General features: G+C 46.1%; 1 protein-coding gene across 13 annotated transcripts in view; it reads right to left on the bottom strand.

The window, feature by feature from the left end:
• Positions 1-12,968, bottom strand: part of LOC123575878 — a 131,712-nt gene that overhangs the window by 32,033 nt on the left and 86,711 nt on the right. For 3 of the 13 annotated variants that reach the window (XR_006701061.1, XR_006701060.1, XM_045436787.1), the window contains one exon: positions 6,329-6,565. The exons of the other annotated variants lie outside the window; for them this stretch is intronic. The gene's annotated coding sequence lies outside the window, so the exon portion shown is untranslated. The remainder of the gene's footprint in view (positions 1-6,328; positions 6,566-12,968) is intronic. 13 annotated transcript variants of the gene reach the window in all.

The raw sequence follows: 12,968 nt of genomic DNA, 5'->3' as shown, positions 1-12,968 counted from the left end.
TATATTGATATGAGATCAAGTAGGCTTCAAAGAAAAGAAAATTACCAGAGACAGAGATAAATATCACATGATGATAAAGGGTCTAACCATCAAGAAAATACAACAGACAAGAGGGCTGCAAATATAAGAACCAAAAACGGATAGAACTAAAAGAAGAAACAGAGAAACCCACAATTATAAGTGGAGGCTTAAACATCCCTGTCTCAAAAGTTGATAGAAAAAAACCAGAAAATCAGCAAGGACAGAGAGGACCTCAACAACATCATCCACCATCAAGAGCGAATCAACATTTATAAAACACTTCACCCAAAATAGCAGAATACACATTCTTTTCAAATGCCTGTAGAACATATTCAAAGAAAAGCAATACCCAGAGCCAAACCTCTCTCTCTCTCTCTCTCTCTCTCTCTCTCTCTCTCTCTCTCACACACACACACACACACACACACACACACACTCACAGACAGGAAACCAGAAATAAATAACAGAAAGGGAAGTCTAAACACTTGTAACTAAACAAAAGATTGCCAAGCGATACATGGTTGAGAGGAAGTCTCCAGGGAAATAAAACATGCTAAACTGAATTAAAATGAAAAAAAAAACAAAAAAAAAAAAACCCCAGCATATCAAAAATCTGTGAGACACAGCTAATGCAGTGCCAGGAGGGAAACTTGTAGCACTGAAATGCTTGTTTTAGAAAAGACAAGTCCTAAATAATAATAATCATCTAAACTCAAGAACCCAAGAAGAGTAACAAACCTAAAGCAGGCAAAAGAAAGGATATAAGAAAGAACAGAAACCAGTGAAATTGAAAATAGAAAAATAAAGGAAATGAAAAACAAAAATCTGGTTCTTCAAAAAGATCAGGCAAATGAACAAATCTTTTAATAAGAAAAAGACTTTAATAAGAAAAAGCAAAAGAGAAAAAAAACCCCACAAATTACCAACATTATGAATTAAAACGGGATATTACTATATACCCTGAAAGCACCAAAAGAATAGTAAGAGAAATATGAATAACTCTATGAATAACTCTATACACATAAATTTGGCAACTAGACAAAGTGGACCAATTCCTTAAGGAACACTGACTACTACAAACTCACCCAATATAAAATAGACAATTTGAATAGCCCTATAAGTATTAAGAAAATCGGATTTTTAGTTTTAATTTTTTTTTTTCAACGTTTATTTATTTTGGGGACAGAGAGAGACAGAGCATGAACGGGGGAGGGGCAGCGAGAGAGGGAGACACAGAATCGGAAACAGGCTCCAGGCTCTGAGCCATCAGCCCAGAGCCCGACGCGGGGCTCGAACTCACGGACCGCGAGATCGTGACCTGGCTGAAGTCGGACGCTTAACCGACTGCGCCACCCAGGCGCCCCGGATTTTTAGTTTTATATCCCCCAAGAAAGGAATCTCCTGGCCCACACGATTTCCTGGGAGAAGTCTAGTAAAGAATTAACACCGATTGTACACTTTCTCTTCTAGTAAGCAAAAGAGGAAGAAATACTTCTTAATTTATCTTATAAAGCCAATATTATCCTAATAACAACACCAGACAGGGACAGGATAAAAGAGAAAACTAGAAAAAAATATCCTTCATAAAAATGCAAAACTCGTTAACAAATATTAGCAAATAGAATTCAGCTCTATATAAAAGGAATTATACACCATGACCAGGTGGGGTTTATTCTAGGGGTCAAGAGGGTTCAAAATTCACATATCAGTGTAATTCATATTAACAGGCTAAAGAAGAAAATTACACAACCATACAGATGCATAAAAAGCTCTGACAACATTGAACACTCATTCCTGAAACAAACACTCAGAAAAACAGGAATAGACAGGCACTTCCTCAACCTGACATAAAAAGCATCTACAAACTACCGTGCAGGTAATATTATACTTCATGGTGAAACACTGACTGCTTCCCGCCTAAAATGGGAAAAGGAAGGATGTCTGCTCTAATCACTCCTGTTCAACATAGTACTGGAAGTTCTAGCCAGTGCAATAAGGCAAGACAAAAGAAATTTATAAAGAACAGAAAGAAAGCAAGAAAACTGTCTCCATTTCTAGATAACATGAGATTGCATAGAAAATCCCAACAAATCTATGGGGCACCTGGGTGGCTCAGTCAGTTAAGCAGCTGGCTCCTGGTTTCGGCTCAGGTCATGATCTCCTGGTTCATGAGTTCAAGCCCTGCTTCAGGCTCTGCACTCACACTGCACTATGAGTGCAGAGCCCGCTTGGGATTCTTTCTCTCCCCCTTTCTCTCTTCCTCTCTCAGCTAATAGACTCTCTTCAAAAATGGAAGTTAAAAAAAAAAAGGAAATCCCAGCAAGTCTAAAAACAAAAACAGAAGAAAAATGCGCAACTAGAACTTGTAAGGAAGTTCAGCAAGGTCACTGAATACTAAATATGAAAACATTCAAAATCAATCGTATTTTTTTTGCATACTAGCAATGTACATTAGTGAGTGTTAAATGTAACATATAGTACCGTTTACAACTACTCAAAAAAAGGAATTTTACATGTAAATCTAATAAAACTTGTACAGAACTTGGATGCTGAAAGCCACAAAATGCTAATAAAAGAAATCAAAGATCTAAATAAATGGAGAGACATACTGTGTTCACGGATTTGAAAACTCAACATAGTGAATGTGTCAATTCCACCCAAGTTGATACAAGTTTAATGCAATTCTTAACAAAAACCCCTATATTTTGTAGGTATAGACAAGATTATTCTAAGAATTTTTTAACGTTTATTTATTACTGAGAGACAGAGAAAGACAGAGCTTTAACATGGGAGGGGCAGAGAGAGGGGGAGACACAGACTCCGAAGCAGGCTCCAGGCTCTGAGCCGTCAGCACAGAGCCCGACGCGGGGCTCGAACTCGAACAGACCGTGAGATCGTGACCTGAGCCGAAGTCGGATGCTTAACCGACCGAGCCACCCAGGCACCCCTAGACACGATTATTCTAAAATTCTTCTGTAAAGGTAAAGATACTAAAATAGTTAAAACAATTCTGAAAAGGAATCAAATGAGAAAAATCAATCTGCCCGTTTCAAGACTTGGTGTGGAGCCACAGTGGCCAAGGCTGTGGTATCAGAGGGGGCAGAGACACACAGATCACTGGGAAGAACAGAGAACTCATCTAATTCCGCATTATTGCCCTGCTGACTTTTGACACAGGTGCGACAGTAACTCAGTAGAGGAAGGATGGCTTTTTCAGCAAGTGGTGCTGGAGTCGCTGGGCACCCATAGACAAAAACCAAATGAAGCTTACACCCTCTACGAAAATTAACCCAAAATGGACGATGGGCTTAATTATAAAATGTAAAACCATACAATTTAGAAAAAAAAACCTAAGAGAAAATCTTTGGGATCTGGGGCTAGGCAAAGAATCTTTAGATATGGCATGACACAATAAAAGAAACCAAGTTGATAATCGGACTTTAACACAGTAAAATCCTTCTGCTATAGAGGCTGGGAGAAAATATTTGGAAGCCATGTAGCCTACAAGAGATTATTACCTAGCTTCTACAAGGAACTCTCTAATCTCGATATTAAAATAACAAGCAATCCAAGTAGAAAACGGACAAAAGAATGGACATTTCACCAAAGAGGATACACAGAGAGCAAATAAGCACATGAGAAAATGTTCAATACAGCTATTCCTTAGGGAAACGCACATTGAGCCGCTCTGGGAAACAGTGTGGAGGTTCCTCAAAAAATTAAAAATAAAGCTACCCTATGACCAAGCCATAGTCCTGCTAGGAATGTATCCAGGGGACACAGGAGTGCTGATGCAGAGCGGCACTTGTACCCCAATGTTTGTAGCCACACTTTCAACAATAGTCAAGTTATGGAAAGAGCCTAAATGTGCCTCAACTGACGAATGGATAAAGAAGATGTGGTTTATATACACAATGGAATACTACTTGGCAGTGAGAAAGAATGAAATCCTGCCATTTGTAGCAACATGGATGCAACTGGGAGGTATCATGCTGCGTGAAATATGTCAGTCAGAGAAAGACAGATAGGACAGATACCATATGTTTTCACTCATATGTGGATCCTGAGAAACTTAATGGAAGACCATGGGGGAGGGGAAAGGGAAAAAAAGTTAGAGAGAGGGAGGGAGGCAAACCATAAGAGACCCTTGGATACCGAGAACAAACTGAGGGTAGATGGGGGGTAGGGGAGAGGGGAAAGTGGGAGATGGGCATTGACGAGGGCACTTGTTGGGATGAGCACTGGGTGCTGTATGGAAACCAATTTGACAACAAAAATAAAAAAAATAAAAAAAAAAAAGGAAAATACACATTGAGACCATACACCTATCAGTACAGACAGAAAAGAAATAGTGAAAGCACAAAATGCTGGAGAGGATGTGGAGAAATCTCTCATACACTGCCTACGAGAACGTAAAATGGCACGGCCACTCTGGAAAACGGTCCGGCGGTTTCATCAAAAAATAAACATACACTGGCTACGTGACCCAGCAATTGTACTCCCGGGCATTTGTCCCAGAAAAATTAAAGCTGATGGTCATGCAAAAACCTGTACACAATTGCTTGTAGCAGTCTTCCTTGTAGTAGCCCCAACTGGAAACCACCAAAACGGCCCCCGCAAAAGTACACAGTAAAACAAACTGGGGCATGCCTGTACCATAGAATACTACTAGGAACAAGTTGCTGACACTACGATGTGGATGGGTCTCAAGGGCATTCTACTGGGTAAAAAAGCAACTACCAGCTTCACAGAATGAACGATTCCATTTATGTTACATTCTCAAAATGATAAGAATTACAGAGTGGAGAGCAGGCTAGTGACTGCCAGGGGTTCAAGATGGTGAAGGGGGTGTGGGGTGTGTGGGACCCAAAGAGGTAGCACGAACGAAGGAGACCCCCGGGTGATGCACAATTCTCCATATGGACTGTGGTGATGGCCACACAATCCACATGTGTGATTTTGTATGGTTGGTTTTAATAATATACTATTGGTTATGTAAGATGTCACCACAGCGGGGGCGCCTGGGTGGCTCGGTCGGTTAAGCGTCTGACTTCGGCTCAGGTCACGATCTCGCGGTCCGTGAGTTCGAGCCCCGCGTCGGGCTCTGTGCTGACTGCTCAGAGCCTGGAGCCTGTTTCGGATTCTGTGTCTCCCTCTCTCTCTCTGCCCCTCCCTTGTTCATGCTCTGTCTCTCTCTGTCTCAAAAATAAATAAACGTTAAAAAAATAAATTAAAAAAAAAAGATGTCACCACAGTGGGCGGCGGGGGGAGGGAACTGGATAAAAGATGCCTAGGACCTCTCTGTAGTATCTTTGCAACTTTCTATGAATTTATAACTATTCCTGAAAAAACTTTTTTTTTTTTTTTAAAGTTACTAAAGGTTAGGATACAAGCTATCTGAGATCAGGGAACTTACCGATTCTCGGGTATTTTATCTTTAGCGCCTAAACAGTGACTCACTCATAGTACGCTCTCAATTAATATTTGGGAACTAGATGAATACTTCTGTTAAAGAGTCCATTTTTGTTGTCCAAGGAACATGATTATAAATGGTGAACCTCTGGAAACATAAAGACTACATGGCAAATGATGGTTCTTTCTAGAGATGCGACAGAGATGGGAAGAGAAGTTGGAAGGAGGTGAGAAAACAGATCTTACAAACAATGCAGAAACACACAGGCTAAAGGGCTACATTTTTCGTTCCTTTCTACCTCCATCATCCCAAAAGAGGTTCTTCCTCATCTTAATGATTTTTTTTAAAGGTTTTAATGTTCATTTATTTTTGAGAGACAGAGAGAGAGGGAAGAGGGAGCGGGGGAGGGGCAGAGAGAGAGGGAGACACAGAATCGGAAGCAGGCTCCAAGGCTCTGGGCTGTCAGCAGAGAGCCCGACGCAGGGCTCATATCCATGAACCGCTGAGATCATGACTTGAGCTGAAGTCGAACGCTCAACCGACTGAGCCACCCAGGCGCCCCTCATCTTAATGATTTCTCAAAACTAGAATACATGCGTCATGTAAAGACAAGCAAATATACACATAGATGAGGGAATCTCCCCGCTGTCTTGCCTCTGCTGTACTGAAAGACGGTGAGTGGAGGAAGCCTGTGGTGTACCCAGCGGTGAGGGGTTTAGGGGGGCAACCCACCCACCGTGTGCCACGGCATGTTCCAGGGCGTCTCTGAACAGATACGCCGACCAACCACAGGGCAGAAATGCATGTTACATAGGAAATAAGCCCAGGTGGCTTTCAAGATTCTGAAATTCTTAAAATACCTTATAAAAATCATATTATGTAAGTAGTACCTACCTACTTGAGAATCCTTCTTTTCCCAACTTCTGCTGCCTCTCTGTAGAGAAGCACCGCACAAGACACTTTTTAACCATCGTCTTCAACGACTGTGGTGTCTCAACTCATTCACTGCCCTCTGCAGGTGGTGCCGTAAACGCCCCTGTCCATCACAGGCAAGACGCGCTGAAAAGTGATCCATTTTATGAGTTTCTCTTTTAACTTCCAATCTTCTGCTGGATCATGGCTTGAATGTGCCTATTTTAGTGCACACATTGTACCCATGTGCAAAAAGACCACGGCAGACAGTGAAAGCTTCACTAGTAACACTTTAGTTTTACGTTACATCGTACAGCACTGTAGGCTTTTCAGAGTGCCTCTACCTGTATCTCTTTAAAAGCACATAACAGCCCTGCGAGGCGCGCAGTACAAAAACAATCTCAAGGAATGAAATATCATACCTAAGATTTCATGTTTAGACAGGAGATGAGTCAGAAACTGAACCAGAGATTTTTGCCTCCCATTGCACCATGCTTTTATGTGTTCTAGAAGGCATGCTATTTGTTCCAGTCTTATAAAACAATGCCTATTTGCGATGATGGCTGTTTCTCTTTGTTCTTCCTGCTTAACATAATACCTCAACTCTACATGTGTTCTCCCTAAATGTAAATTTAAAACATTGGCAGATATTTATTAAAGCCCAGCTATAATTTAGAGACCCAACATTCTAGTTGTGGAAGAGCTGAGCTGATTTTCTAAAAAAATTCTGCTGGGAGAATTGAATAAAGGAATCTTCCGCCCCCAAAGGCATCCTTAATTAAAAGAACAAAACTTACGGGGCACCTGGGTGACTTAGTTGGTTAAGCCTCCAACTTTAGGTTAGGTCATGATCTCATGGCTCATGCATTCGAGCCCTGCGTCGGGCTCTGTGCTGACAGGTCAGAGCCCGGAGCCTGCTTCGGATTCTGGGTCTCCCTCTCTCCCTCTCTCAAAAGTAAACATTAAACAAATTTTTTTTAAAAAAAGAACAGACGTTATCATCTTTTACAAAGCAAAGCCAAAGCACATCCTTGCTTTCATTAAAAAAAAAAAAAAAAAAAATCAGAAGTACAGCAAAATAACCACAGTGGAATTGTGAGGTCTTTGTTACTACTGTTAAAAGCCAGATTTACGAAGTTGGAAGGGTATAAGGTCACGTACTGCTTAAAGCTTTAAGCCATCTTCTTGGTGAGAAGCGAGACCATCAAAGGTTGTGCCGGCATGCTGAGGGGAAATGGAGCTGCGAAATGAAATGTGTCAAACAAAAAAACGGGAAAAGTGTGGAAAACCCGGAGACTCTACTAAGTAAGTGGGGACTGGGATTCAGGCAGGTATTGTTGCGAATGCTTCCTTGGGGAGCGCTCTGACATCAGTGGTTTCCAAACTATGCTGCACAGAGATTCACATGCACTGTTTAGGGAAAAGCCCCGATCAACGCCTGTGTCTCTCCCCAGATACTCAACCGGTGTGGGGCCGGTCTGGGGAGAGGGTTTCGAGAAGCTCCCCCACCCAGGTAATTCTCTCGGGCAGCGAGGTCGGAGCCCTCCGTGAGGGAGAGATCTTCAAGATCATCCTGTGGGTGGTGACTGAGGGGAGAGAGGCCATGGGAGCCCGAGGGCCAGCCATCCCAAGACGAGGAGACGGGAGACACGGACGTGTTGGGCAGCCCTGTGGGGCGCCCCACGCACTGGTCGTGCCCCCGGGCTTCAGCCGGCCCCTGGGTTCTAACTCCGAGGGCCTGAGGCAAAGGGGAAAACAGGAGGTACCCTCTGTGTCTCGAGGGAGCCAACCCTGATAAAAATGGGATCCTTATGGTCTTTTTAATTTTCTGACGACCCCTTTCATTTTCTTTATCAAGAACAAAAGAAAGAAAACGAGAGTTGACAAGGGTTAGCGACTCACCATCACCCGATCTGGATTTGGGGAAATCAACCTTATGTCAATCGGCCAAGAATTACACTTTCCCGTGTTGACCTGGCGAGAGCATCTCCAACATCACGGCACAGACACCTCTCTTTTAAACATCAACTGATTTTTTCGGGGCGCCTGCGTGGCTCAGTCAGTTAAGCGTCCGACTTCGGCTCGGGTCATGATCTCACGGCTCATCGTGAGTTTGGGCCCCTCACCAGGCTCTGCGATGACAGCTCGGAGCCTGGAGCCTCCTTCGGATTCTGTGTCCCCTTTCACACACACACTCTGTCTCTCAAAAATAAATAAAAAAGTATTTACAAAAATAAAAGCCAACTGATATTAAAAAAAATTTATGTTGAGAGAGAGTGCGTGCAAATGGGGGAGGGGCAGAGAGAGACTCCCAAGCAGGCTCCACGCTCACTGCGGAGACCGACGTGGACCTCGTGACGGAGACATCACGACCTGAGCCAGACGTTTCACCAACTGGGCCACCCAGGTGCCCCCCCAAACCAAGCGAATTTGATTAAGGGCAGAAACCAACCCTTCCTTCTGTTACCACACGGTAAGTGAGTTCGGACACTTCTGGTCCAAGAAACAAAAAAAACTACACACCCCGGAAACTACATGAGGTGTGGTTTGCTGAGGAGAGCAGAAGGAAAGGGAAGACGCATGCATGAAGGCAGTCAAAGCACCGAGCTAGCCACAAAAGGCTGCTGCACAAAGCCGCCTCGGGGGCAGACAACCTTCAAACTTTTTAGGCCTCGTCCAAGGGGAGCAGACGAAGGTCAAGGAGAGACAGAGGCACAAGCCTGGGAGTCACCTGAGACTGGCACCACCCGACTTAATCACCTAAGAGGGAGAAATTAAGCTGTTGGTGAGGACCTTCGATATAAAGGCAGAAATCGCTCTCCTGCTTTTCTCCCTCCTGTCTTCTCTGGGAGTCATTAAGAAACAGACCATTAGAGGGACACCCGGGTGGCTCCTGGTTTTGGCTAGGGTCATGAAGCCACGGTTCGTGGGTCGGTATTCACTGCGTATTAATCCCCTCAAAATTGGTCTTTGCAGGGAAACTTTGCTTTTTAAAAAATCAGTATGTGTTGAATAAAGGGAGTTGGTCTGGGTGTTGCTGAGGGGCAGGCACCTCCAGAGAGGCAAAGCCGTGGGCCTCCCGCTCCTCTCTGTGTGGGCTCCCAGCCCCCGTCCCTGCCACTGGGTGAAATGCATTTTCTGCCTCTCCCGGCTAATAGACTCTCTTCAAAAATGGAAGTTAATCCTTGGGCAACGCAATGTTAAACCGCCCGAGGAAGAATTAAATATTTCAGAAGAGAACATGGTAAAAAATGGCAACTGCTATTTTAGATTCTTTGAAAATTTAAGTAGGAGAGCAAAAAATAGAAAGCAGCTTGTACTTGGTACAATGGATCTAAGTTCACTTTTGTGAGATTCTCAAGAATGTGCAGGCAGACAGAGACACCGCAAAATGCTTGGACACGGAGGGGACCGGGCCGCTCCGGTCGGAATTTCAGAGGCCCTGAGACTGCTTCAATCCCTCAGGAGTGACAAGCACCTGCGGCTTAAAAAAAGAAAACTGACCCATTTCCCTTGTCCTCGCCGGAAGGTGGAGGCAAGTAAAACGTGCCCGCTTGAGAGGAGCAGGCTCTGGAGTTGGACAGCTTGGGGGGGGGGGGTCCTGGCTCCCCAGGGGCAGCCCCCCCCCCCCCGGCCTGGAACAGTGCTTGGCCTCGGTGCCCCCGGCGACTCCTCTGAGAAGAGCCCAGAGAGCCTGTGGGCCGGGCAGGTGTTGAGTCCTGCTTGAGTGCTGAGCGGTCAATACGGGCCGGATTATGATGACACAATCATGAAGCGGACCGAGGCTGGATCCATTTTTACCGCAGAAGTACAAAGAGAAAGCACTCTCTCCTCCGCAGACCCAGGCAAACCAGGTAATTGTACAAATGCTGCAATCATTTTTCTACCCTGCGCTTTTGCAATCCAATTGATTGCCCTGCTCCCCACAGCTGCTTTCCAGAGCCCGCACACTGCGGTTAGAACATATTAGCTGGAGTCGGAATAGCGGGTTCAAGTATTTGTGTGTTTATTGCGCGCCTCAAAGAGGCACAAGTGATGTGACTTCAATTGTCTTAATTTGTTAGGCCTCATCTCCCTCTGCCTACTCGTGTAGGCAGCCAGCGGGGAGGGAATGGGCTCTTCTGCCCCGAACGTGCCACCCAGGCAGGGGCCTGGGTGGGTCCCAAAGGCACCCCCACCGCCAACACCACGCAGGGTGTGGGCTCCGAGCCTGATCCAGCCTGAAGACACCCCAGTCTTGCCTGCTGAGGGCCAGCTCTCAGGGCTCCCAACCTCTGCTCTTGTGACCAGTTTTGATTCCCCATGATGGGGCGGGGGGGGGGGGGCAACTACCATGAGGACTTCCTGTGGTTTCTCTCCTTATTTTGCCTGAGCAAGTCCCTTAGCCCCTCTGGGCCTCAGTTTCTCCATCTGTGAAACGGGGATGAGGAAGGCTGCTTCCACAGGTGGAGGGCAGACTAAATCAGGTAATGAAGTGCTGGGTGGTTTACGAAATGTTGGCTCTGTTACTACAGAATTAAGATGTCTGCTTCTCCCCAAGCCCACGTGGAACACAGCTCCAGGCCCCCAAACGCCCCAGCCCGACCTTGTTCAAAGTCCTAAAGGGGCCTCCCTGCCTCCCACCTGCTATACCCCTCCCCCGAAGTCTTTGCCCAGTCGGAGTCCTACTGCTCATTCCCATCTTGTCTCCAATGCCACCCTTTCCGTGAGGCCTCTCCACATGTCTGCTGGCCAGCTCTCCTCCCTTCCTGGACCTTCCATCGCATGTTATAAAGCCACAGGCGTGTGTTATGGATCGACACACGTCGTCAATGCCGATGCCCTTCGGGCCCTAGGCACGGGCTGCATCTTACTTGGTCCTCTCCACCCTGTCCACGGCTTGCACCTAGCTTTAGCTAATTGTCAATCTGCTCACTTGAACTAAACAACCCAGCTTTCCGTGACCCTGACTCAGGGTCTCGCAGTTTTATGTATCAGGTTCCCAACTCAATCAGACCTAAATGAGTGTCCTAGGTCCAGAGGCGCCCAGAATCTGAGACAAGCTGTGCTGCTGAGGGCACCAGGGAAGGGTGCCCCAGTGTCCCTGAAGAGCCTCGTGGTGGCCTGGGACAGGAATGGCACTTTTCATTGAAGGAATGCTTCTAGACAAAACCCTGGATACGGGTGTCGTGAAACACACAGTGGAAGGCACACAACAGCACGTTGACATCGTTACTCTGCATTGTTCTTTTCTCTTTTTTTACATTTATTCTTTTTTGAGAGACAGAGACTCATTTTTGAGAGGGCAAGCAGAGGAGGGGCAGAGAGACAGAGGGAGACACAGAATCCGAAGCAGCAGGCCCTGAGCTGTCAGCCCAGAGCCCAACGCGGGGCTCGAACTCACGGACCGCGAGATCACAACCTGAGCTAAAATCAGGCGCCCCAAAATGTGCAATGTTCTAATTAAGGGACTGTTGGAATTTGGGTCCTCTGAACTTCTCCTGAGCATCTCTGGTTAGGGTGGAAATAGCCCAAGCTGGCTCACGCACTAGACAGCCGTTAGGAACGTGGGTGCTGCGGCTGGACAGGCCTAATCCCACCATTCCCATCTGGGTGCCCCTCATCAAACGTAACTGATCTGTGTATGTCCCAGCCTCTTTCTCGCTGAAAGACGTGGGCAGGGTGACAAGGGGACCATACTCCCACCTCAGAGGCCTCTGGCATGGCGACGAGCTACGCGGATCTTGGCGCAGTCCCCGGCATACAGTAAGTGCTCAGTAATGCTTTTGCTGGAATGCTGCCATAGATGCATCTGGACCTGAGGTGGGGGTGCGATTCCACTCGGAGTAAGTTAAGTCCCCACAATCTGTCGTGAGCCAGAGATTATGGGTGAACCCGTCTCGCTTGGTGAGCTTGAGTGGAAAGAAAACAATCCAGAAAGAGGAAAGAAAATGACCAGACCCAGGTATATCTACACCATGCATGCTGGCAGATGTGGCACTCAGATTTTTAAAAAAGCAAGTTCAAGAAGAATGGGGTGGGGGTGGGGTGGATTAAGTTGAACGGGTTTTTCCACCTCATTGGCTTTAACTTTCAAAATAAACTGGCTTGGGACAATAACTACATCCCTAGCTCTCAGCTCGTCACCCAAAGGTAAGAACGACATAATAACAGGGAACAGGGAAAGGTGGGTCCCAGCTGAGGACCCTTGGGAGCGGAGAAGCCAAGATACTGCTTGCTCTCGTATGGCTTACTCTTAGCCAGGGAGGGCCCTGAGAGGGGGGTCCAAGAAACCACCATCCCCAAAGCCCTGTGCTTTTCCAATCCAGAAGCACTCTAACAGCCCTCTTCAGGTGATGAGGAAAAGGGACACTGGGGACCTGCCTTTTCTGAAATGTACTGGTGCAGTCAGAGGGGCGGGTGGGGGGGGAGGCAGCCTTGCAGCCAGCAGCATCAAGGAGGCTTTTAAAGGGGCTCATGAACAATCTGCCTTCATCCAGGACTCAAATTACCCCAAGAAACGGAAGGAAACCACTTTTAGGGTGTGCAGGGGGGCAGAGAGAAGGGAGTAGTAGTGAAAACCATCTAGCACAGGAATTAGAAAACCCACTTCAAGAAGATCCGAAAGCCACGGGGCTGATCT

The sequence above is a fragment of the Leopardus geoffroyi genome, chromosome C2 (assembly GCF_018350155.1).
Source record: "Leopardus geoffroyi isolate Oge1 chromosome C2, O.geoffroyi_Oge1_pat1.0, whole genome shotgun sequence".
In the NCBI taxonomy this organism is placed as follows: domain Eukaryota; kingdom Metazoa; phylum Chordata; class Mammalia; order Carnivora; family Felidae; genus Leopardus; species Leopardus geoffroyi.
The sequence above is the reverse complement of the archived record's forward strand: the minus strand, read 5'-3'. Positions and strand labels throughout refer to the sequence as shown.